The following is a 21,731-nucleotide window of genomic DNA, read 5'->3' on the forward strand; positions in this document are numbered from 1 at the left end:
ACTGTACCAGGGTAGAAGTTCCCTGGACGTGTCTTTGTGTATCTCTCCAGTGCTACCACAGCATCACACATCAGCATATGTTTTTGAGCAGAGCCCATTTGAATCTCTCTCTCCCCTCCTCCAGCGTTTCCCTTAGCACTTCTGCTACTGATCACAGATATATCTTGTTTGACCAAGTTGTTCCTTGTTTGCTTTCTTTAGCTCTCTTCTCTTAGCCAAGTCATAAATCTGGATTTGTAGCTGATATTGTTCCTAGGGAAGCAGACAGAGAAAGTGCAGACAGAGGGTTATGACTTCTCTGAGGGATGTGGTTGAGAGGAAGAACTGGCCTATGAAGTGGAACAGATGCAAAGTAGTAGTCTGAAAATAACGGACAAGGGAACTGATTTGGAAGGAAATCACCCCTGTTTTAAGTACTGTTTTCATGGGAAAGCCTTTTAATCTCTGCATTTCCCCCCTCTGATATCTCAGGCTGTTTTGGGGATTTGGATCATGTCAGCTGTTTTGTCATTTGTATTGTTTGTTTGCTTTTTTTTCTGAGATATTTTTCTTTTACCAAGTTGTTTATGAGACTGAATTACAAAAAGTGATTCCCCAGGGACTGTCCCCACCTGGGAGCTAAGTGGCTGCGCAAACAGGTCAGAGTGCTCTCAGAAATCCCACAGAGCCAGTGCAACAGGTTGTGAAAGAGAAAAGCAAGCAGCATGAATTTCTCATGCACCATCTGGGTTTGGCTTGTTTGGGATCAGAGATACTGTTTAGCTCCCGTTTGCTGTGGTGTTGGTGAGGAGCAGCCTTTAGGGGTCAGTGGGGTAGCATTGCTATTTCTGACTGCTGCAACCTGCTCTAGGGTTCTCTCTGCCTCACTCTGGGTGTTTGTTTTAGACAAAGGCTAGGTAAGGGAGCTCTGGAGAGGAAATAAGGGAGTTGATCACAGTAAGAGGCTATTTGCATGCTTTTTAACAAATATTGAAAAACCCTTCCCATGTAGCGTATTGCAAGATAATTGCATTTGGCTTTTCATTTGTGTGCGTGAACGTACCATGTTCAATAGCAAAGGATCTCTAGGCATGGGGAGTATCTTGATTGGTCATTACAAGGGAACATGGGAAAGCTTCATCTCTCACCCTGCCACAATGTTCTTTGCCATGCTAAAAGTGGTTTATTATCGAGTTCTAGCTCAAGACCATATCAATTTAAAATGTAGGTAGACACCAGTTTCCCTCAGACCCCACATATCACAGTCCACTGGTCCATGTGGTTTTGTTAGCCAGCCTTCCAACAGCAAGCCAAGGTTTACAGGATTGCATCTAAGGAGGCCAGAAGTGGCATATGGAAAACCACAACAAGTTCTGAGGGTAGCTCTCAGGTCAAAAGTATTTGGGAAATCATTGCTCTCCATGTTTATATATGAGCCACAACCAATTCAGTACTATGGGTGAGGCTGGGACTAATCCAGCGTGCAATATCTAGTAGTTTTCATGACTTATGATATATTTGCAAACCCATGGGCACAATTACTTTTGCCCCAAAATTTATATGATTTTTGCTTCATTGTAGTGAATTATCCATGAGCAATTTAAAAGTTGATGACACTTGTATATAACTTAAAGTAGTTCTGACACTTGTATATAATTTAAAGTCGTTCACAAAATATTTTCTGGTTTGTAAATGGGAGCAAACAGTGCAGGAGTACATATGCAAAACCTGAGCTTGGATCCCTGTTGGTTAGTGCTAGCTGGCATTGCAGAGACAGCCTGCTCTTTGTGCAGTTTGGACTGTGACCACATCAAACTTTTCACAGCAGAAGGAGTTTTCTAGAGCAGCTTTAAAATGAATGTCAAAAGATCTTTAGCTGATATGCAGATAAAGGAATTATCTCTCATAGGAAAGTTTTTTGTTTTGGTGTTTTTTGTGGTTTTGTTTTGTTTTTTTGTTTTTTTTTTTTTTTTTTTTTTTTTTACCTACTGAAGAATTGAAACTTATTTTGCCTCTTAGAATAGTCACATCTCCAAAACCTGCATGTGTTATTTGGCAAGTGCTGTCCAAATCTGATAACCTTGGCCATCTGTCACTTTGAAATTCTGTTTTATAAGATGGCGTTTGCAGAGTTACTGTTCAAATCCCAGCTGAAGGAAGTAAGGCTCATCATTCCTCTGCCCAATAAAACATATCAATGAAAGGAGGAAAACAGCTGGCAGACTGAGTTGAAATCTGCTTACAGCCAGGTTCCTGAGCCCATCCTCCCTACCTCCTAAGAAGCTTTTCAAAGTATGAGGGATTTTTAATGGGGTGAACTGGGAACATGATCTTTGGATCTGCCTAGTGAACCCTTTCATGGCAACTTTGTCCCAGCTAGTGGGGACATCCATGTGATGATGGTGGCCGTGCAAGCTGCAGTGAGTTATATCTGGAGCTGGAGGACCAGCAGAGCATCATCAGAGTCTTCATATTCAGCAGCCTCAGCTAAGAATGGCCTTTACTGCCTCTTCTCCAGCATTGGAGTCCTTTGAGAGCCCATGGCAGAGGAGAGCAGGATGGTGTCACACTGCAGAAAGCTGGTGTGCGTTTCTGAGCAGTTTGTCTCTGGACTTGTTTGTGGCTCTCCTGGTCTTCACAGCCATACAATATCAGCAGTGTCTGCTCTGCTGAGAGCTGGGGTGAGATTCACCCCATCTAATCCAGCCATGTAAAGCCAGACTGGCACATAAATGGAACAGCTGGGTTCCTCTGGAGCCAGCGAAGGGAGGCTGGCTCCTCTCTCTCTCTCTGGATATCTAACTCAGGGTTGGGTGACTCACACACTGGAGGACCATTGCAGACTGGGCACTCGTTTTGAGGTGGCAGAAAAAATGCTAGAGATGATACCTTATAAATGCAGTCACTGCCTCAGAGCTATTTGGTATATTGGTAGCTAACACTCCTGAAAGACCACCAGCCATCAGTACTGAGACTACTGACTCTTCTAGTGACCAAGTGATGTATACTGATTAATATGCACTTGCTCTTTTCAGTCTTTATTTCTTTATAGACCAGGCAAAGGCTTAAGCCCCTGAGTTCATTTTTGTATTCACTGCTGGACCCAGCACAGGTGAGCGTCAGTGCCAGGCTCTCATCCACAGACTTCCCCTGCACACAGCAGTGTTTCTGTCAAGGCAGACTTGAGCACTGTGAGACCTCACTGGCTTGTGGTTTACTCTCCTGTTCAGTCCCTTGTGCTGGTTCTGCAACCCCATAATGAAAACCAGCCATCTAAAGTCCCCTATTGCTTGGCGCAAGTGTTTATGGTGATGGAGAACCTTTTGTGGGGGAGTGGAGGTCTGTGTTGGGGAAGATTTCACCGCCGTTTACAGTAGTCCAAAACCTGGTATCAGCTGTAGAAGAAACTACTGGTAAAGAAATTCTCCAGGCACCCTCTGCTTATGTTACTCTTGCATGCTGTATCCCACTGCTTTGACTGTGGCTGCTCAAAGTCAGCATCCGTGGAAATCCTGACTCCATTGTATGTGTGTGCTGCTGCTGCATGGCTATTTATCTCCCCGTGGCTGTTACTGGGGTTTAAGAACTTGGTTTGTTTAGTCCCTGAGTCTGCCCTTGACTGTGACAATGTCAAGGATTTTTCTGCAGTTTGTAAAATTGCCCATTCATATAAATGCATCTGAATTGTTTCCATGGGAACAGGGCGCTTAGCTTGCTCCATGCTGAGAAGTATGATTCGCACTTATGAATAAATATGAAACCTTGCTACCTCGAAGAGCCTGGGCTGGAAAAGGAATGACTGCTGGCTAAGAAATAGCGTGTGAGGGGCAAGTGCAAGACCTGTCAGTGCAGCCAGCAGAAAGGCCAATGTTTGGGCAAGAAGAGGCTCAGACCTGAGCTTGGTCTGAGCCCTTGAGTGTAGCATGCTTAGAATTGGACTCCTGACGATATGAGAAGATTCGGACTTTTTGTTTTCTGACTATGAGATTCAGCAAGGTGTCACAGGTCTTATTGTCACTGCAGTGTTAACTGGTGTGATGTGATGTAAAAGGCTGGTCTTCCATGTTGAGGGCACAAGGGTCTGAGGTAAAGGTTTTTCAATTATTTGGCAGTTCATAAAACCAGACTGTGGCTCAAGAGAGAGCATGCTTTTGCAACAGGTCTGGAGATGGAGGAAAAAAGGGCATAATGTTCTCTTAGTATAGAGCGAGGCAGGTGAGGAGCTTCTGTTGGAGCTGGAGCCCATGCTGGGAACGGGAGCAATTTTTAAAGTATTTTGCTTAAGCTTTAAGTTGGAGAGAATCAAACATAGCAAAGAATCCTTCTGGGAGGTCTTGTTTTTTTCTTTAGAGGATAGTGTCCACAGGAGTGTACAGAAGTACTTATTCAGGTGTCTTTATCCATACACTAACCAGGCAGCCTGACCAGCTGGCTCCTGGTCCCCTTTGCAGCCAACCACATGTGTGACCTGGGATAGTTGCAACTACTCAGGTAACCTTGCTGTGAAGACAACCTGAGAGATGAATTTTGTAAACTAATTTTTGCTTGCAAGTGTTTAACCATAACCTTAATGAATCACAAAGCAGCCAATAAGAATGGCATTGACCTTGGGGGGTTTTGTTTTTTAGTTGTTTTTTTTGTGGGTTGTTTTTGGTAAACTGAACATTAGTATGTCCCAGAGACTTAGCTCAGTTAATATGGCAGTTAGGAGTCATGCTTATGTAGAGCTCTGCAGTGCAAAGCTTAACATACAGCTTAGCTGTGATCTTTACAGTCCCCTTGGGATTAGTGGAATTAGAAATATAGTTGTAAATATAAATTAAAAGGTAGCTGTAATGTACAGGACAAACTCTATTCCTGCTGTATCTCTGGGGTCTTCCTGGAAGCACACCATGGATCAGCTTTCCCTTTCTAGCTTATTTCTGCACTCTCAGAGGATGGGCCTGAGAAACTGCTTCGGAGTTGTCAAGTTGACTGGAATTCTCACACCTTTTAACTGTCACTTCCTGTGGTTTTATCTTCCTAGCAGATGACTCACTCTTACAGTTAAATATTGGGGTAGCTCCAGGGCACCCAGTTCTGTATGTCAGGGAGAGTTGTAACTACTGCATGGCAGGGCTGCTGCCACCTCGGAAAAATGCCTTGAGAGTACTTGTCATTGAGTATGGGACCCTTATTTTGTGGTAACTTTTTAGGACACTATCTTCCTCATATTGTTAACAATGCCCTCGGCCTCCTTCTCAGACTGTCTTCTGTTTTGTCCATTTTAATGTTGCTCTTTTTCTCTCTCAACTCAAAATAATTTTTGTACCGTAGCTCTGACTCAGAATGAGGCTTTTAATGAAATCTTTGATTTTCCAAAGGGGATGCTCATTTAAGCAGTAGAGACATGCAGAGGAGTACGCCATGGTATGTTTAAGCAGCAGAGGCCAGCAGAGGGATCCCCTGGTCTGCTGCTTTCCTCCTTTGGGTTATTCTTGCTTTGTTGAGAAATTCCAGGTATGACAGAAGTAAAAATGCAACGTGATGGGACAGTATCCATTGTCAGCTGGTGCATCCAGGCTATTGGAAGCAGTCTGTGGATGATGCTCCCTGTCTGTCCTAACCACCACCCCCTTGGTGCTCGGTGTGTTCGTGCCTGGTGACGTTTACTAGCAGGTCAAGCTGGGATTGATTTACCAGAAGGAGGGAAAGGCTCTCAAAGTCAGAGTGTCTATATCCTTGACCCCGTTAGAGCTGGTGTGGTGCCCACATGCCACAGATACCGTGCAAGTATGGAGAGTGAGGATCACTTCAGGAAAATGGAGTTTTATTTTCCATTTCTTCTCAACACAGAAGAATTACAGTAACATGAGTCCTTCCAATGACAGCATAGCCCTCTTATGTGCTTGTGGGCTGGGTACCAAGTTCCTGGTCTGGAGCTGTGTAAGGGCTGGAAATAGCGGGTGAAGGTACAAACTGTTCCCTCAGCTCTTCGTCTGCATCACAATTTTTGCAAACGTCAGCACCGCAGTACCAACCCAATTCCTGTTATCTCAGCTGCAATCGTCGCCAGTGGCATAGCAGGTGAAGCAGTACCGAGGCTCCCTGGAGCCATCGGCTCACATCCCAGCAGGGCTGACTCACCAGTGTTATTTGAAGCTGTATCCTGCTGCTTTCCTTTGAGTTGTCTTTCAGACGAGAACTTAGTCATGCTCCTTTCTCCTCGTCTGTGGTTACAGAATGACCAAATGCGTTGCACACTGTGGACCAGTGGGGTCATGCTGGTACATGCGGTGGCACGTGTGCACCACCTGTGTACCACATGTCACACTCAAGTGTTGGCTTTCCTGTTGTGTGCCACCCTGGGTGTGCTGGGGTTTTATACTCACGAGGGCAAAAGATTTGCTTTGCTGTAAGGGGTGCCTTGAGAACCAGCTGAAGGTCACGGCTCTACATCGTTTAACTCCTGGTGAGAGGAGGTCTCTCCACTGCACTCCTGAGTGACATGTACGCCTGAGTCCTGACGCTGACACCACCTCGCTTCTTGGCCGTCCTTGCCCTAGCAGCTGGCTACCAGCCCAGAGATGCTGATTTTCTTCTCCAAGGGTGTTATTTTTCACCAATTTTCATAATTTTCTCCCTCTTCCTTTCTTTTATCTGTGTTTCCTCTGGGTGTCCCTTGTACCCATGAGCAGAGGTCTGGGCAGCAGCTTCCTAAGCCAGTGCTGCTGAAGCCAGCTTCTGCTGCACGTAGCCTCACATTTACCTTCTTTGCCTTTGAGACATAACTCTGAACTTTTTACATCCTTTGCACCCTTTTAGAGACAGTCATCTCGGAGACAGTTTTGTGAAATGGCTCCACAAATCATGATCGCTATTAACCAAATGCTGTTTTCCTTTTGCAGCAGCATGGCTGTTTCAGGAATGGCATGCAAAACCCTGAAATTTCTCTTGAAAAGCCATCATCAAACAGTCTGTCTCACCCTGACATCCTGAAGACCACAGGCTGCTTAACATCTGATGTTTTTTGGCACCCTGACTAGTTTATGGCCATTTTTTGGTGTGTTATTTAAGATGTGTTTTGGCAACATGACTAGTTTGTGGCTGTTTTTCTGTGTGTTATTTGAACTTGCATGAAAATACCTGTGATCTATTACTAGCAAAGACCAATGACAGACCAACAGCACAGTTTATTATCTGCTAGAACTAGAAAACAGCTTCTCTGTAAGGGCTTATCTCCCATCCAGTATCTTTAATTCTTCCATCTAATAATAATTAAACATACCTTTGAGAACATCTTTTCTTTTATCTTAAAACTTGTGGGTTTTAAGCCCGGGAGGATAGTTTAATGCTTAAAGCAAAAGCTGCATAGCTCTAAGACCACCAGGTCTGTATTATTCAAAAGAGGTAATTTTTAAACATTAGGGCATGTTTTCAGGGTTCTCTGTAACAGAGGCAAATATGTTTGGGAGCAGAGAATTGCCTAGCCATTTAAATTATTTTTTTAATTCTTCTATATAAGGTAAAAAGATAATCTGAGCCACCACTAGATTAGGAGGCATTTAAAGTCTTGTAGGACCAACTAAACTGTGTGTAACTATAGATAGTAGATGATTCGATGTGGGTCTTTGCAGCAGCTTCTTCAGATTTCAGAATGGCTGGGGTTTTATTTCTTAATTTTTCTTCTGTACCTATACAGAGGTTTTGAATCACTTTACCAATGACTGTCGCAGCAATCTGCTCTTTGTAGCATGAAAAAAAATGCCACAGTGGAATTTCTTAGCTGTTTTTAAATCTGCAGGCCAGATTTTCAAAGGCAAATGCTTTTGTGCTTGCTAAATGAGGCAAAGGCAGGTAGGATAGCAGGGATGCAGCACCATGAGGGATGCTGTACAGTGGGCCAAGGTTTGGCCCTGCCACCGTATTTTGGGAGAATTTGGCCTATTTTGCCTTGCTCTGCTGGTGAAGTGCTTTCCTGACTGTAGGAATGTTTCTGTTGAGCAATACAGAGCTGCTGCTTGGATGAATAATTCATAGAGTAATCAGTCACAGCAGAAACTTTCAACACTCAATCAGATTTTTTTTTTTTTAATTCAGACTATTGGGGACCTAATTTATCTAGAGGATGAATCTAGCTGATCTGGACAGACAGGGATTAATTTCATATTAGAAACTGCAGGGAATGATGTGATAATGAAATATTAAACTCTTTTATGGCTTGATGCTGCTTCCCTTCTCAGCAAGGGTGTGTCCTGTGCTAGCTGTCCCCGGTGGCCCTCTGGCACTGGGTTGAACACATGGCTCGGTACCTGGAGTGTTGGACCAGGACTCAGGGCTTTGGATCACGTTTCAGCTTTGCCACTGCCCTGTTGAGTGAATTTGGAAACGTTGCTTCACTTTTTTGTGCTGATGCCACCAGCTGCTGTAGATTGCTTTGATGGGTGGAAAACACAACAGCAAAAGTTTGCTTTGCAAGCACATGCAGAGATGTCCGAAGTCAGATTATGCTCATCTTCTCTGGTTGTGGAGACGTTTTAAGTGTTGGGAGCATAAGAGGGCTCTTATTTAAGAAAATATTTATCGTGGTTTTATTATTCTTTGTGCTGCCACTGGTGTTTTCAGGTGTCTGGTTTTCTTTTCTTCTTCTGGTAGACTGGAATACGGCAAAGCACAGCCCATTTTTGGAACAGGAGGAAGGCTCTGAGGAATGAGCATCATGTCAAAGATGACCGTGGAAACCTGTGGCGCAGGACAAGAAGCCCCATTCTGTGACAGTCAGGGAAGCCTCCCTGTCTCTGATTATTTTGTGCATTTTCTTCAGTGTGCCTTTCACTATGCACTGTATGATTAACAACTTTAATATCAGAGTCATATTTCATTTGACTCCTAAATTGCTTCTGAATAAAGCTATCTTTCATAAGACATAAAAGAAGACAACATGTATGACTCAAGGGGCTGCTGGACCTTTTTGTACTCCAGACAGACTCCTAAGACCATGAAAGTATCAGCAATCACCAGCCAGTAGCATGGCATAGTCCCCTTTGCCTTCTGGAGCAATATCAAGCTTTACCCTTGTTTGTGGCAGAGTGTTGTCCTGGCTGCTGCATGTTATAAAATAAACATGTTATTTTGAAGAAATTGGAAGAAGCAGAATTACTGAAAAATACATTTTTTCATAAAATGGCAACAAAGGTTGAGATAAAATCCTCTGTAGCTGGTAGTGTGATGTTTGCCAAGTATGCTGGTTATTTTTTGATCTCAAATGTTAGCGCTTCTACTGACTGACTGTATTGGTTTGCTCTGGGGGTTTCTCTACATGACTTTCAGCCAGTATTGATACTGCCTCTAACCACTGCTGGTATGTGTTTTTATTTTGTACTTTATCTGAAGGTACTGTGTGCTTTCTTGCCTACTGCAGATCTCTGCTCTGGCATATTGTCTTACCTCCTGTGATCACTCAGGAGTCTCCGCTGGATGTGAGAATAGCTTCACTGTTACATCCACTCAAAGAAAAGTGATTTGTGTGTGTCCTGCAGGTCAGAGATATTTCTCCTCAAAGCCCACAGTGGGTAGCATAAGCTTTGTAGACAGACAAAACTTTTCCAGGCTGGCACTAGGTCTTTTTCCAGCATCAGGCCCTGCTGTACCCTGAGTGCTGCCCTCCTGCAGCAGCCTCCTTGTGCTTCCCATTGACCTGTGTTCTCCGAAATAGTGCTCAGCAAACTCAGCTCTTCTGCCTCAACTCATTAGGTACTCCAAAATGCAAGATGAGGCTCACAGGAGAACAAGTGAAAATTTTATTTAGTAAGATGAAAGCATGAAGAACTTGAGGCTTTCACTGTAAACCTGGAAACAAACAATTATAAGTACAATCAGTCCCAGATAATTGGGTTTTTTAGTTGTTTTGGTATGTCCTCTCCAATTCAAGGTCTTGCTGAGTTGCACTGTGGGCTGGAGGGTGTTTTGCATGCTGCTTACCCTTGGTGTAGTGCCTGGGAGTTGAGGCATTTTTTTTTCTTCAGTGCTGTGTCTCAAGTTAAGGAGAATGAAGTTCACATCTCCTGCCTGTAATTGTCTTTTAAACTGCTTCTGCCCTGCTTTGGCTGAGATAGCTTAAGATGTATTCCTGGGCTCTTAATAGAATAACAGGTGATTTTGCATCATACAGCAAGAAAAAAAGAGGTTAATTATAAATGCCTTCTGTGAAGCTTGTGAAATGCAATGTATTAGTTACCAACACTCTATGGAGAGTGCCCAGGACACCTTTCGGTACATTATTAACACAGTTAACAAAGTGCTTTGTCTGGATATGTCTGTAAGAGCAAACATATCCATCCCAGAACTTATGCTAGGATCTCGTGTGCTACTATCTCCCAAATCAGGCAAGAATTGGCATAAAAGCTGAGATGGTGTTTGATGAAGAGTTTGCCTTGGCTGGGGACATGAGGGCTGAGGGACGGCTATTGTGGCTGTGTCAGGGGAGGTGTGGAAGGGAAGACCCAGCCGGAGGTGGCCTGGGAAGCCTGGGTAGCCCTCCCAGGAAGCCTGGTTAGCCTGCTTTGAGCTGAGAGAGAGCATCCACTGGGTGAGGGAAGCAGAGCTAGCAGATAGGATGGTGAAAAGCAGGAATAGGATGTTCATCCCCACTGAGCTCAGGGACAGGACTGTCTGAGCTGTGTACGTTACCAGGAATTCTTCCTGGAAGTATGATCACACATGAAGTTATTTTTACAATGGGAACAGTGTACAAAGGGTCACAGGATGTTATATCCACCTTCCCTAAGCCAGTCTTGATCTAATGATAGCAGTCATTGGACTCCTCCTAAAATCATTATCATCACCACAGAGGAATCCCTCACCGCAGGCTAACCTTAGCAGACCTTTACTTGCAAGGACAAGTAAAACTTAAGTGCCAGGTGAAACCTTGCTACAGTACCTACTGTACCCTTATGGAGTTATCCAAAAGACTGCTATGACATCTAGCTGCAGTGGAGGACCAGGGGCTGGGAGAGAAGTTCTGGCTGCTCTGGCTTAGCAAGGTCCTGCCTGTAGAGTGAGATTGGCCATCTGTCTGGAGCTATCACCCAGCAAGGTGAGAGATGGGAGAGTTCCAGGCTGTCCTGGACAGGGACCCTGCTCATGTGGGCAACGATAAGGAGTTACAGTCCTGAGTCCTGTTGTGCTGATTCTCCTCTGTGGGGTGGTCCCTGGCATAGGGGCATGGTGAGTGATGAGTAGGTGTGGTAAACTCTTGAGCCACCTCATGTGTTTAATAAATTTGTTTGAGAGTCCTTTTCCAGTTAGAAACCAGAACTAATGGGAGAGGTAAAATTTGGCTCATACTATGCCTCAATCTCATGTCAGAAGAAGAGGAAGATAAATAAGTGTGAGAAGATGCCTTGAGCTTTAATTTAAAGTGACTTTGATTGTCCCATTGAGCTGATGTCCCACACTGATAGATTTCTACATTTGTGCATTTGAGTCATGTCATGGTAGTTAATCAAAACTGCCTCTAGTACTACTGCTGTTCCCCTGAACAGGCTGATAAAATCTAGGAGAAGCCATAAGGCTGCTTAGTTTGCAATGCAAAATGTTACTGAGCTCAGCTTTTGTGAGCTGTGCTGTAGTCCTGCTTTATTTTTGTGCTTCTTGCTGCTCAGGCAACTCAGCTGCCAATTGTACAAGTACACCCCAAATCATAAGAATTTAGCATCAGTATGCTTACAGACAAATAGGCTGGCTGCATTCTTGGTGTGGAGGATCTGCTGAGGGTGAGCCTGAGTTGTGAGTTTGAAGGTCTGTGTACTGCTCCATGAGAAGCTTGTGCTTGCCCTGGGTTGCACAGTTGGACTGACTGGTACATCTGCAAGCTCAAGTATCTCAGCATTGCACTGCAGCCTGCCGGTACCCAGCAGGCTCTGCACAGCACTTCACACTTGCTTTGGGTTCACCATGAATATTCATGTCACTGCATGTTTTATGTTGATGGTAAATGAGGTCAACTGTAGGTTCTGGGGGAAAGGGTAGACTTGGCTTTATTCCCTTTGGAGAAATTCTTGGCGTTTCTTGTGACTTCCAGATCTCTGTGTGTGGCCTAGGTCCTACTTAGCTTTAAGTTATGTTGTTAGGGCGCTAGCCACGCTGTCCCAAAACTTTCTGAAAACAAACTAAACAGCAACCTTCTCTCTTAGCTTTCAATGATGCTGCTACAGTCACATCTTCTGTTCCCACACCCTCATTCCATGCCTTTTCACGTTGCAATTCCCAGCTGAGGACAGTCCAAAGACAAGCAGAGTCTGGGGAGAAAAACACTGAGTACATGCTCAAAAACACCATTACATTTTGTAATTCCTCCTCCTCATTGAAAAGGTTTGGGGATACGTTCAGAGCTATAGCCACTCTGAAGGTCTCTTTTGTAGTACGTAGCTGAGCTCTTCTGCTCTACAGAAGAGCTCAAATCTGTCCACAGCTTAATATAAGATTTTATTTTTCATGCAAGTGCTACAGGTGAGGCTATGGAGCTAGTTTCAGTACTCTGGGCCTTTATTTCAATGGGGGCTATTAAAAGGTAATTCCAGCATCATCTTGGGAGTAGTTGCTAATGTCTTTTGGAGCGACCATAGACCAGATAAGACACTACAGAATCTAAATAAGGGTGTCTCCATATGTGCCAGGCAGTTCCTGTAGGTGTTTCTTAGGTTTCCAGAGGGCACTCACAAGGCTGGTGGCATCCTTTGTCTACCAAACTTCGGCTACTGACCGTATCTGGCACTGCTGTACCTTTTTTAAATTTTTTAAGGTTTAGGCACCAGAGCTTTGTGAATTGAACAACTTCCTGCATGATCTGTTCTAGAAAACTCATAATTTCTTCTGTACCTTCTTATCTCTGTTATAGATCTGTGCATAGATCAATGCAATTATTTATATAGAGGAGATCAAGGTGTTATTGCAATTTTCTTCAAAAAGCTGTGAGCAACTCCTGTGATCTTCTGGTCAGTCATAAACTTTCTAGCTGAAATCCATGTTTGGTCATATCAATAAAGTCCCTTTTAGTGGATTACAAACTCCAGCTCATCTGGAGACAATTATTATCTGATATGTACCCTGAGTAGAACATAATTATACTTGTCACTAAGTGGCACTGTGTAAATTACTCTTTAATTGCTACACATCAAATCAGCAGCTACCCGGTCATTTTTCTGTGAAGATAAAGAGTTCCAGTATTAGCTTCATCACTCTGGCATCTGCCTTCACCCAATTTCTCATTTGTTCTATTTAGTGCTTAAGATGTAATTTTATGTGATGAAACCTTTTTACCATATTTGGCATTTGTCCTGTAAACCCTCTGTTGGCCTTAAATATAGTGGTAGAGAGTTTAATGTTAAAAACACAGGGAGTAATATAGAAGATATGTCCTTCAAGTACTGCTGTCAAGATAATTATTGCATACAATCTGGGGCCAAAACCTCTTTTCTGGCTAGTATGTTGATAAAACAGGGCCATCACAGGAGCTGAGGAATGCAATCCTTTATCATGATTTAGTTGAGCTGTGCCTTTTTTTTTTTGGCCTTAGTATGGAGTAGATAACTGCATTTGAACACTATTAATGTGGATGCTCTTTAGCCCTCTTAACCCTTGGTAAGTTTGGGGTGAGTATAGGGGAGGAAAAATGTGGTCACTGCAGTGCAAAGATGTTTATCTTATCTGGGAACAGCTGGAGGCCAGGCCTTGGACCAGATTGCTTCATACGGTTGCATTCCCAGGCACTGGCCACGTCTGAGATGGATTGACACGTATCCTGCTTGTTCCTGCCGCCAAGGCTGGGGCAGGTACGCTCGTGGTCCATGTGCTGCCCTGCTCTCGGCTCCCGGGCAGCCTTCCCTAGACCCGCTCTGCAGCAGCAGCTCTGAGCGTTTCTCACCCAAAATAGTCCTGCATGCTTGCCACCTCGATGCTGATGGATTGAGAAGCCATTTCAAGAGGCTCAATTTTGTGGCACTGGGGCAAAATCCAGATGTGAAGTAGAAATGTGACGTGAGTGTATATTACAGAAGAATTGCTGGAGGACTTGTTTTGTCCGAAACAAGGGCTCTGTCCACCCCTCTTTTATGTCACAAAGCAGATGGTCCTGGTCAGTAGCATGGATGGCTGCTGGAGTGAAGTGTTTGCTTTTTTTATGCTTCTGCCCCTCTTTCTATTGCTGACACCAGATACCCTTTGGCAAAGAGGCTGAAAGCAGCAGCCAGGGCTAGCAGCCAGCCTGCCCCGGTTTTACATTCCAGGGCTGTAATTTCTAAAGCAGTTTATGCCGTGAATTGTGGACAGACTGTTCAGAATAACGGAAGGAACGTTTCCAGTTAGAGAAAACCTTAGCAGTGTGCTTACGTGAAGCCTTTTCAATCTCCCACTTCAGGGAGCAAAGCCCGCAGCTGGAGCAAACCTTCCTATCCAGGGAAGGTGCTGCTGCCCTGACCCAAAGCTCAGACATTAAATTCAAAGTGTTATTCATTCAAAATGTGTGTACCTATATGTTATAATCAACATATAAGTGCAGTTGAAAGCCAGCTTTTCAAATTCCTTGCAGTCTGCAAGCCTCGCATCACAGGGTTTTGATTTGGGTCCTACCTGGTCGTACTTTCTTCAAGAATTTGCTATCTTACTGAGGAAACGCTGTGTCAGGAAGACCCCCAAATGTCCTTTTTAGTTTACTGTTTTTCATTCCCTTGTTTCTTTTATGCTGCCCTTGTCTTTGGTACAAGGCTTTCTCAAGATGTATGGGCTGAGTAAGTAGTCGAGGGCAGGCAGTGAATCCATGGGTGCTGGGGAGCTGGAACATTAGCCTTGAGCTGAGCCAGAAGTCTGGCCTGGGGCTGGCTTAGGTATCACAAGATAGTATGAGAAAATAGACCTGGGTTTCTCTTTGTCTTTGTCATGTTTATGAGCTAATCTGTGCAACCTGATGGGCTAGAAACTTAATGGCATATATTTTTTTAAAGAAAGATGAGGTTTTCGAACAGTCCAGGGATTTCGGGAACCAAAGTGTTTAAAAAAAAATCACTCTACATATGAGGCTTGGTAGAAAACTGTGGGAGTTGGTGGCACAACATCCTGTTGTAATCCTGGTAGGGCAATGATAGATCTGATTCTAAAAAAGTGCTTGATTTACATCTCTCTGGATTCATTATTTCTGCCCTGTGTATACACTAAATAACATAGATGGACTTTGCCATTTATTTTCTGTATATTTGATTCATTGAAATCTCAGTTGGGGTGCTATTTAAATGATGAATTCAATGTTATACAACACTGGGGAAGTTCAGGGCTGTAGCTAGGACTCTTGCGGTTCATAGCTGTAAATGTTTACTCTAGACACCCTACCCCTAAATGAGACCTCAACACACTGTCTTTAATACATTCAAACCATGAAAATCATTACAGACTAACAGCATAAATGTGTGCTCTTAATGAGAAGTCTTGGCAAACTCAGTGTCTTTGATAAAGAGCTGCTTGTATCTGCCCTATGGAAATAAAACAAAATAGGGTCGCTGGTTCCCAGCTCTGATGGCTTTTTCTGCACAGCAGGGTGATTTGCTGCAGTGAGGCTCTTCCCGCAGTCTCTGCCTCCTCCAAGGGAGGGTTGCTTTATTCTCACCTAACCAAACATTGAAGCTGGTTACTTTATTTACCTCGTGGATATGATCATATGGTCTCCATCCAAAGACAATGTTACGTTTTCCTTCTGTTGACTCCTCTGCACTGAGAGATACAGCATAGCAGTGAACCTCCTGGAACTGTAAGAGACATAAATCCCTATAATTACATAAACCAATTTTCTCAGAGTACCCTTTGAAAGGTTTCTCACTGTCATCAGTGACAAGTACAAATCTGTGAGCTCCCTCAGACTGGTGCCTTTCAAAACCTGCCACGCTTTCCCTTCAGACTGTTGCCAGGGACTTGATGATGGTCAGCACTTATTAAACATGGGCTTCTGTAACCTAGAGCTGGCAAAATTTGTCCTTAAGCTCTGCCTGGGAGCTCAGCAGGGCTTTTGGTTGCTGGTTGCACGAGCAAGATTTTACTCAAGATAAATTTTGTTTCCCCAAAAGAATACTGACAATTTCCTTACATGCAGGCTTTCTAAATTAGATATGGATGTGAGAAGTATAATTACTGTGGGATGACTGCCATAGAGTCTGGGTGCTGTTTTTTGTAAATATTTGTCAAATTAAATGTAGCGTTTGCTTCTGCTGTTTTTTCTGACCTTCTTTGTGGTCAAATCCCCAAATATTTGAGCTAATGCGTTTGCTGGCAGGAATGCCTTTGGGAAAAGCTACTGTGAGTGATTATTTGCAGGAGTAAACGTGTCAATTTGCAAGCGTGAAAATTTTCATCAGAAATCCAGGTCTGTGAGTGTATTTCATCCAGTTGGGGACCAGTAGCAATCCCATCTGACACTGGTGTCCAGTCCAAACTGAGCGACAAAAATCAGAGCGTACTTTGAAGAAATACCTGCTTAAAAGTAATCCAGTTGAGAAAATAACTGGGTCTTTTGTAAATCATGAAAGGAGAAGAAGAAAAATACACAGAAGAAATTATTGTCTTTGCTTCACTCTGGGATGTGGCTATGGCTGCCTTCCACTTGCTGGTTATAGTTATTTTACAGTACTTTGATGCCCACGTAACTTTTCTGGATGCAAAAGACCCATGTCACAGGATGGACAATTGGGTTCAGGAACCAGTTAATAGCATCACAATGGATGCTTTCCCAGTCTGTTTTATTACAGCAAATGAGGACTGTCTCCGTTGCATGAATTCTTGGAACTCGTCACTTCCAATACACCATTAATACATCAGTTGGCCAGAGTATGAAGGTGACTGCTATGTCCATAGTTGTGCCAACAAACTGTTCCCATATATGTCCTTTTTTCTTCTCCATACTCATTAACTGAGGGGCAAAAAGTGTTGTGGGGCAAATACATTACACTAGTAGTTTAATGAGTCTGTTGACTTCTGTTTCATAGTGCAGATTAATTGATTTAGAGAAGATCATGAGAGGGAAAAGTGTGCCTGGTGGCTTTAGTGCTGCAGCATAAGGTACAATTTCTTTCTTCTTTTCAAGGGAAATTAATCCTACAGCCAGCCAACTAAGTCTGTGGTGAGAAACACCAGTCATTTCTTTACATTTTGATCATCTCAAAAGTTACTTGTTCCTGTGCAACCATTTGATCTCTTTCAACTGGGAGTAGCAAAGGAAAAGCTGATCTTTAATAAATGCCGGATAAAAGAATATAGATACCACTGGCTGGTTGTATGTATGTACTGTAGCTTGCGGAGGGTGTGTGTGGGGGTCTGTCTGGCATCTGTATTTAAAGCTGGTATAAGATGCTTATGATAGCTGCAGTATCAGAAGTACTGGCACAGCCATATTGCACAACAGAATCTTTCTTCCACTCATCTGATGCTTCAGGCTGTATGTGTTGCTGTCTCAGCTCTCCCCTTATCTGCTGTGGTTAATGCTAAGCAGTGCTTGCTTTCCAAGTCCTTTGCATACATGAAGCAAGGCAAAGAGGGAATTACTTTAGGATGCCCAGATGTCTGGGTTTGGCTGGGGTAGCCGCAGAATATGGGTCCCTGTTTTCCTGCCAAAGTTTTTTCCAGGATACACTCATTCATGGTTTTGGTCTTGGCTACAGGATTTTCCCCGTTCCCCTTTCAGACTGACTTTAGCAATTTACCTATTCCCAACCTGCGGCACTAGACCAGGAGACCAGTGACACATAGACCAGAATACCTGGTACAAGGTATGTGCCTGTTGAATATCCCGTGCCAGGTCGCATGCAGAATGCATGCTTGGTGCAGAGCCCTTTGTTCCAGGTTTAATTTACTGCATCGTCTTAACAACGGGGAAGTTGAGTTGGCAAGGCTTAGGATGGGATTCACTGCTGTACCTAGATCCATTTTAAAGCCTCTGCACTGCCTAAATGCTAGTGCTCAAACCACTGGTCAGACGTTTGTTGGTCCTTCACAATGTTTAAGGCAGAAGAGAGTTTTGTGTTGCTGCCAGAGCTCTTTGCTGGGTGGTGGCACTTGCATCCTGCACTGGCTGCTGTGAGGGCCTGGGGAGGAGAGTGTATGCTGGAGTGGGAGAAGCAGAGGTAGAGGACAGGCAGGGAAAGGGAAGTGCAGGCAGCAAAGCCTTTTCTTCTGTTCATATTGGAGTGGCAGGAGCTGATTGGCAGCTGCACTGTGTTTGGCCCCTGGGAAGCTCTCAGCCAGCCTGGGGGCTTTGCTTTGGTTCCTTCAGGTCTTTCAGGTTGCAGCAAAAAATGACCCTTGTGAGCAGAGGGAGCGTTGCGGCTTTCATTTGCTCATGTGATGCAGCTTTAATTATTTTCCCATAGTGGCCCCTATTGCTGCATGTAGCCAAGCAGTGCTGGGCTCTGGAGAAGACCCATTCCACCACTTACTGGGTGGCTAGAAGACAGTTGTGCTTGCTGGTTGGGTGGAAGGGATGGGGGTAACTGGCTTTCCCCTGGCCCAGAGGCAGAAGTCTCCTTTCTGATCTTGAATGATCAGCTTCAAAGTTATTTGTATATTTTTAAATTCAAGGCAGGATCTTTTTCAAACACAAAGACACTGGATTTCTTAGAAATACACCTAAGTAGTCTGGACTGTGCTACTTTTTCTGTTTTAGAGTTTGAATTTTTTAAAGAAATGGGAAATGACAGCATGCATTATGCACAAAAAAAAAGGAAAGATATTGTACCAGGGAGCAGTGAGTGAGCAAAAAAACATGTAGGTATGTGGAGAGATGTCCAAGACCACCAGAAGAGACAGTACTGAGGAAAGCTAAAGCAACCAGGAACTCGTTCCTCTGAACAGGTCCTGCTTTGTCACTCAGAACCAAACATTCCTCTGTAAAGTTGCCAAATCACTTAGGACCTGATTCAAAGAGTGCCGTTGTCTTCAAAATGGGCTTAGGATCAGACCAGAGAGCTGGTGATTCTCAGTCTACCGTGCAAGCAGACTGTCCTTTTTGACTACCACTGTGACACTTGCTAGAAAGCTCCCCGTACAGAAAATACAATGGCCAAGTAACAAGCCTTATTAGATAACTGGTGGAAGAAAAAATGATGAAGAATTTTTTTTATTAGTATTTATCTCAGCATCTGGAAAGAGAGAATTTCTGAATGCGAAGTCTGTTAGGCAAATTATTAGCTATAAGATATTTGATCCTCTTTTACTGGATGGTGCAGAAGCAGGACATGATTCAGATGTCTTTTGCTCACTGTCAGCACAGGTTGATTTTACCTGCTGAGAATAACATGGATAATATACTGGTAAAGCTGTGGAATAACAGGAGTAGGAGTGCTCTTACTTATCCTGTGGGATATTTTCTCCCAGCATCCCCAGCCCTGTCAGTGGTCCTACTTCATCCTGAAAGTATGTGTGTTTGCTTTGAGGTGAACGAACTAATTAAAACCAGCTCTCGTGGTGGAGAAAAGCAATGCCAGCCTCTGCAGCGTGCCATCCTGCTGGCATCAAGAATCATAGAATCATTAAGGTTGGAAAAGGCCCTTAAGATCATCTAGGCCAACCATTAACCTATCACTGCCAAGTCCACCACTAAACCATGTCCTCGAGAACCACATCTACCGGTCTTTTAAATATCTCCAGGGATGGAGACTCAACCACTTCCCTGGGCAGCCTGTTCCAGTGCCTGACAGCCCTTTTGGTGAAGAAGTTTTTCCTAATATCCAATCTAAACTTCTCCTGGCAGAGCTTGAGGCCATTTCCTCTCGTCCTGTCACTTGTTACTAGGGAGAAGAGACCGACCCCCACCTCGCTACAACCTCCTTTCAGGTAGTTGTAGAGAGCAATAAGGTCACCCCTCAGCCTCCTCTTCTCCAGACTAACCAACCTCAGCTCCCTCAGCCGCTCCTCATAAGACTTGTTCTCTAGACCCTTCACCAGCTTCGTTGCCCTTCTTTGGACACGCTCCAGCACCTCGATGTCCTTCTTGGAGTGAGGGGCCCAAAACTGAACACAGTACTCGAGGTGTGGCCTCACCAGTGCTGAGTACAGGGAGACGATCACTGCCCTAGTCCTGTTGGCCACCCTATTTCTGATAAAAGCCAGGGTGCTATTGGCCTTCTAGTCCACCTGGGCACACTGCTGGCTCATGTTCAGGCAGCTGTCAACCAACACCCCCAGGTCCTTTTCTGCCAGGCAGCTCTCCAGCCACTCCTCCCCAAGCCTGTAATATTGCATGGGGTTGTTGTGACCCAAGTGCAGCACCCAGCACTTAGCCTTGTTGAATCTCATACAGTTGGCCTCGGAAATGCTCACAGTGGCTTGTGCAAGTGCAGTGTGGTGCTTGTGTGCCCACCCAGTGCGAGCAGCGCTCCCCACTGCTGCTCCCCACTGTATCGAGGGTCCTGCTGCTGGAAACCAGCCCTTCCCACAGCAGGAGCATCGGGGTTCTCTCTGTCGAGATAGGTCTTGCCCAGCTGCACTGGGCATTGCACGGGCTGGGGTTGGGGCATGTTGCTGGACTGGGGTGCAGGACAGATGCGATCAGGTCCTTGTTGTCCAAGGGGAGCCTGGCTCCATCCCCAATCACTGAAGTGTATCCCTAATTCTGCTGCGGTAGGATCTGACATATGGAAGATAAGACAGGGACGGCATCTCCTAGTGTCACTTGCTTCTGCCTTTTGATTTTTTTCCTTTCTGCTAAGCCTGTAGCATATCCCTGCCCTTTACTAGTGAGATCAGACTGGCCCAGCACCTTGCTGCCAGCGGACCGTGTCCTTGCAGAGAGAGTAAGGAGGGAGCTTGAGTGAGCCCGACCATCTGCAGAGACACAAGGGAGTCCAACTTGGTGTTACCCCATGAAGTCCTGCCCCTTGATTCAGGTAACCTCCTGGGGAGGGGGGTGTCATGTTTGAGCCAGTAAAGATGATCTTTAAATTGCTGTAAAGCAGTCAGACTCCAAAAGTCCAGGAGACTTCAACCCATCCTGTCCCTCCAGCGTGGGATACAAACCAGAGTTTGTTCTACTTGTCAGGCATGTAGAGACCAGAATTCCTGAGTGCAAATCATGCTGGAGTGCTTTGGATAGCTGCTGCTTCTGGCAGTAAATGATACCAAGCCACTAAATTCTTTTAAATATCTATTCAGCATGACATCAGTGCTGGCACTAGGATGTCTGTGTGTTGTTTCTCCCACCGCTGTCTGCTTTTTCAGTCTGCTTTTTGCAGTCCAAAAGCCACTAGTGTTGCTGCTGATTGGAATAGAACAAAATGCAGAGTCCCATCAGAGACTCAGGATCATTTGGGGGGGCGGGAGAGAGAAAGAAAATAAAAACCTGGGATAAATGTCACTGTTTGTGGGAGATGAGACTAAGAGACCTCTCCAGAGCAGGCACTGTGTGAGTATGGGTTTCTCCCAGTCTTGCCCCTGGGCCAAGATCTCCTCCTCACACTCCACAGGGATTTCAGTCGTTGCTCTGTCTTGGATGGACAGAGAAATTAAAAAGGTTGGTGACTTCATAAGGTGGAAAAATGTCAATTTGTGAGAAAGTTTAAACTACTAATCTCTTCTGAAAAGGCCCACATTGGATGCCAAGGTAATGTTTCCATAAAACATGACATTCCAGGATGACTCCTACCTAAAAAATCAGTGATGAGAACATCCGTTCTTCTAGAGAAGGATTGAGATTCCTTTTGTGACTGATGTATATGGTCTTGGTTTCTAGATATCTCTCTGCT

At 44.4% G+C, this 21,731-nt stretch overlaps 1 long non-coding RNA gene across 3 annotated transcripts in view; it reads left to right on the forward strand.

Annotated features, from left to right (window-relative positions):
* Window positions 1–9,128, forward strand: part of LOC148056376 (uncharacterized) — a 75,903-nt gene extending 66,775 nt beyond the window's left edge. For all 3 annotated transcript variants that reach the window (XR_015703230.1, XR_015703228.1, XR_015703229.1), the window contains one exon: window positions 8,614–9,128. This is a non-coding gene — a long non-coding RNA (uncharacterized LOC148056376). The remainder of the gene's footprint in view (window positions 1–8,613) is intronic.
* The last annotated feature ends 12,603 nt before the right edge of the window (window positions 9,129–21,731 follow it).

This window comes from Nipponia nippon, unplaced genomic scaffold (assembly GCF_047370975.1).
Source record: "Nipponia nippon isolate SJK-2023a ecotype South Korea unplaced genomic scaffold, ASM4737097v1 scaffold_14, whole genome shotgun sequence".
Taxonomy (NCBI): domain Eukaryota; kingdom Metazoa; phylum Chordata; class Aves; order Pelecaniformes; family Threskiornithidae; genus Nipponia; species Nipponia nippon.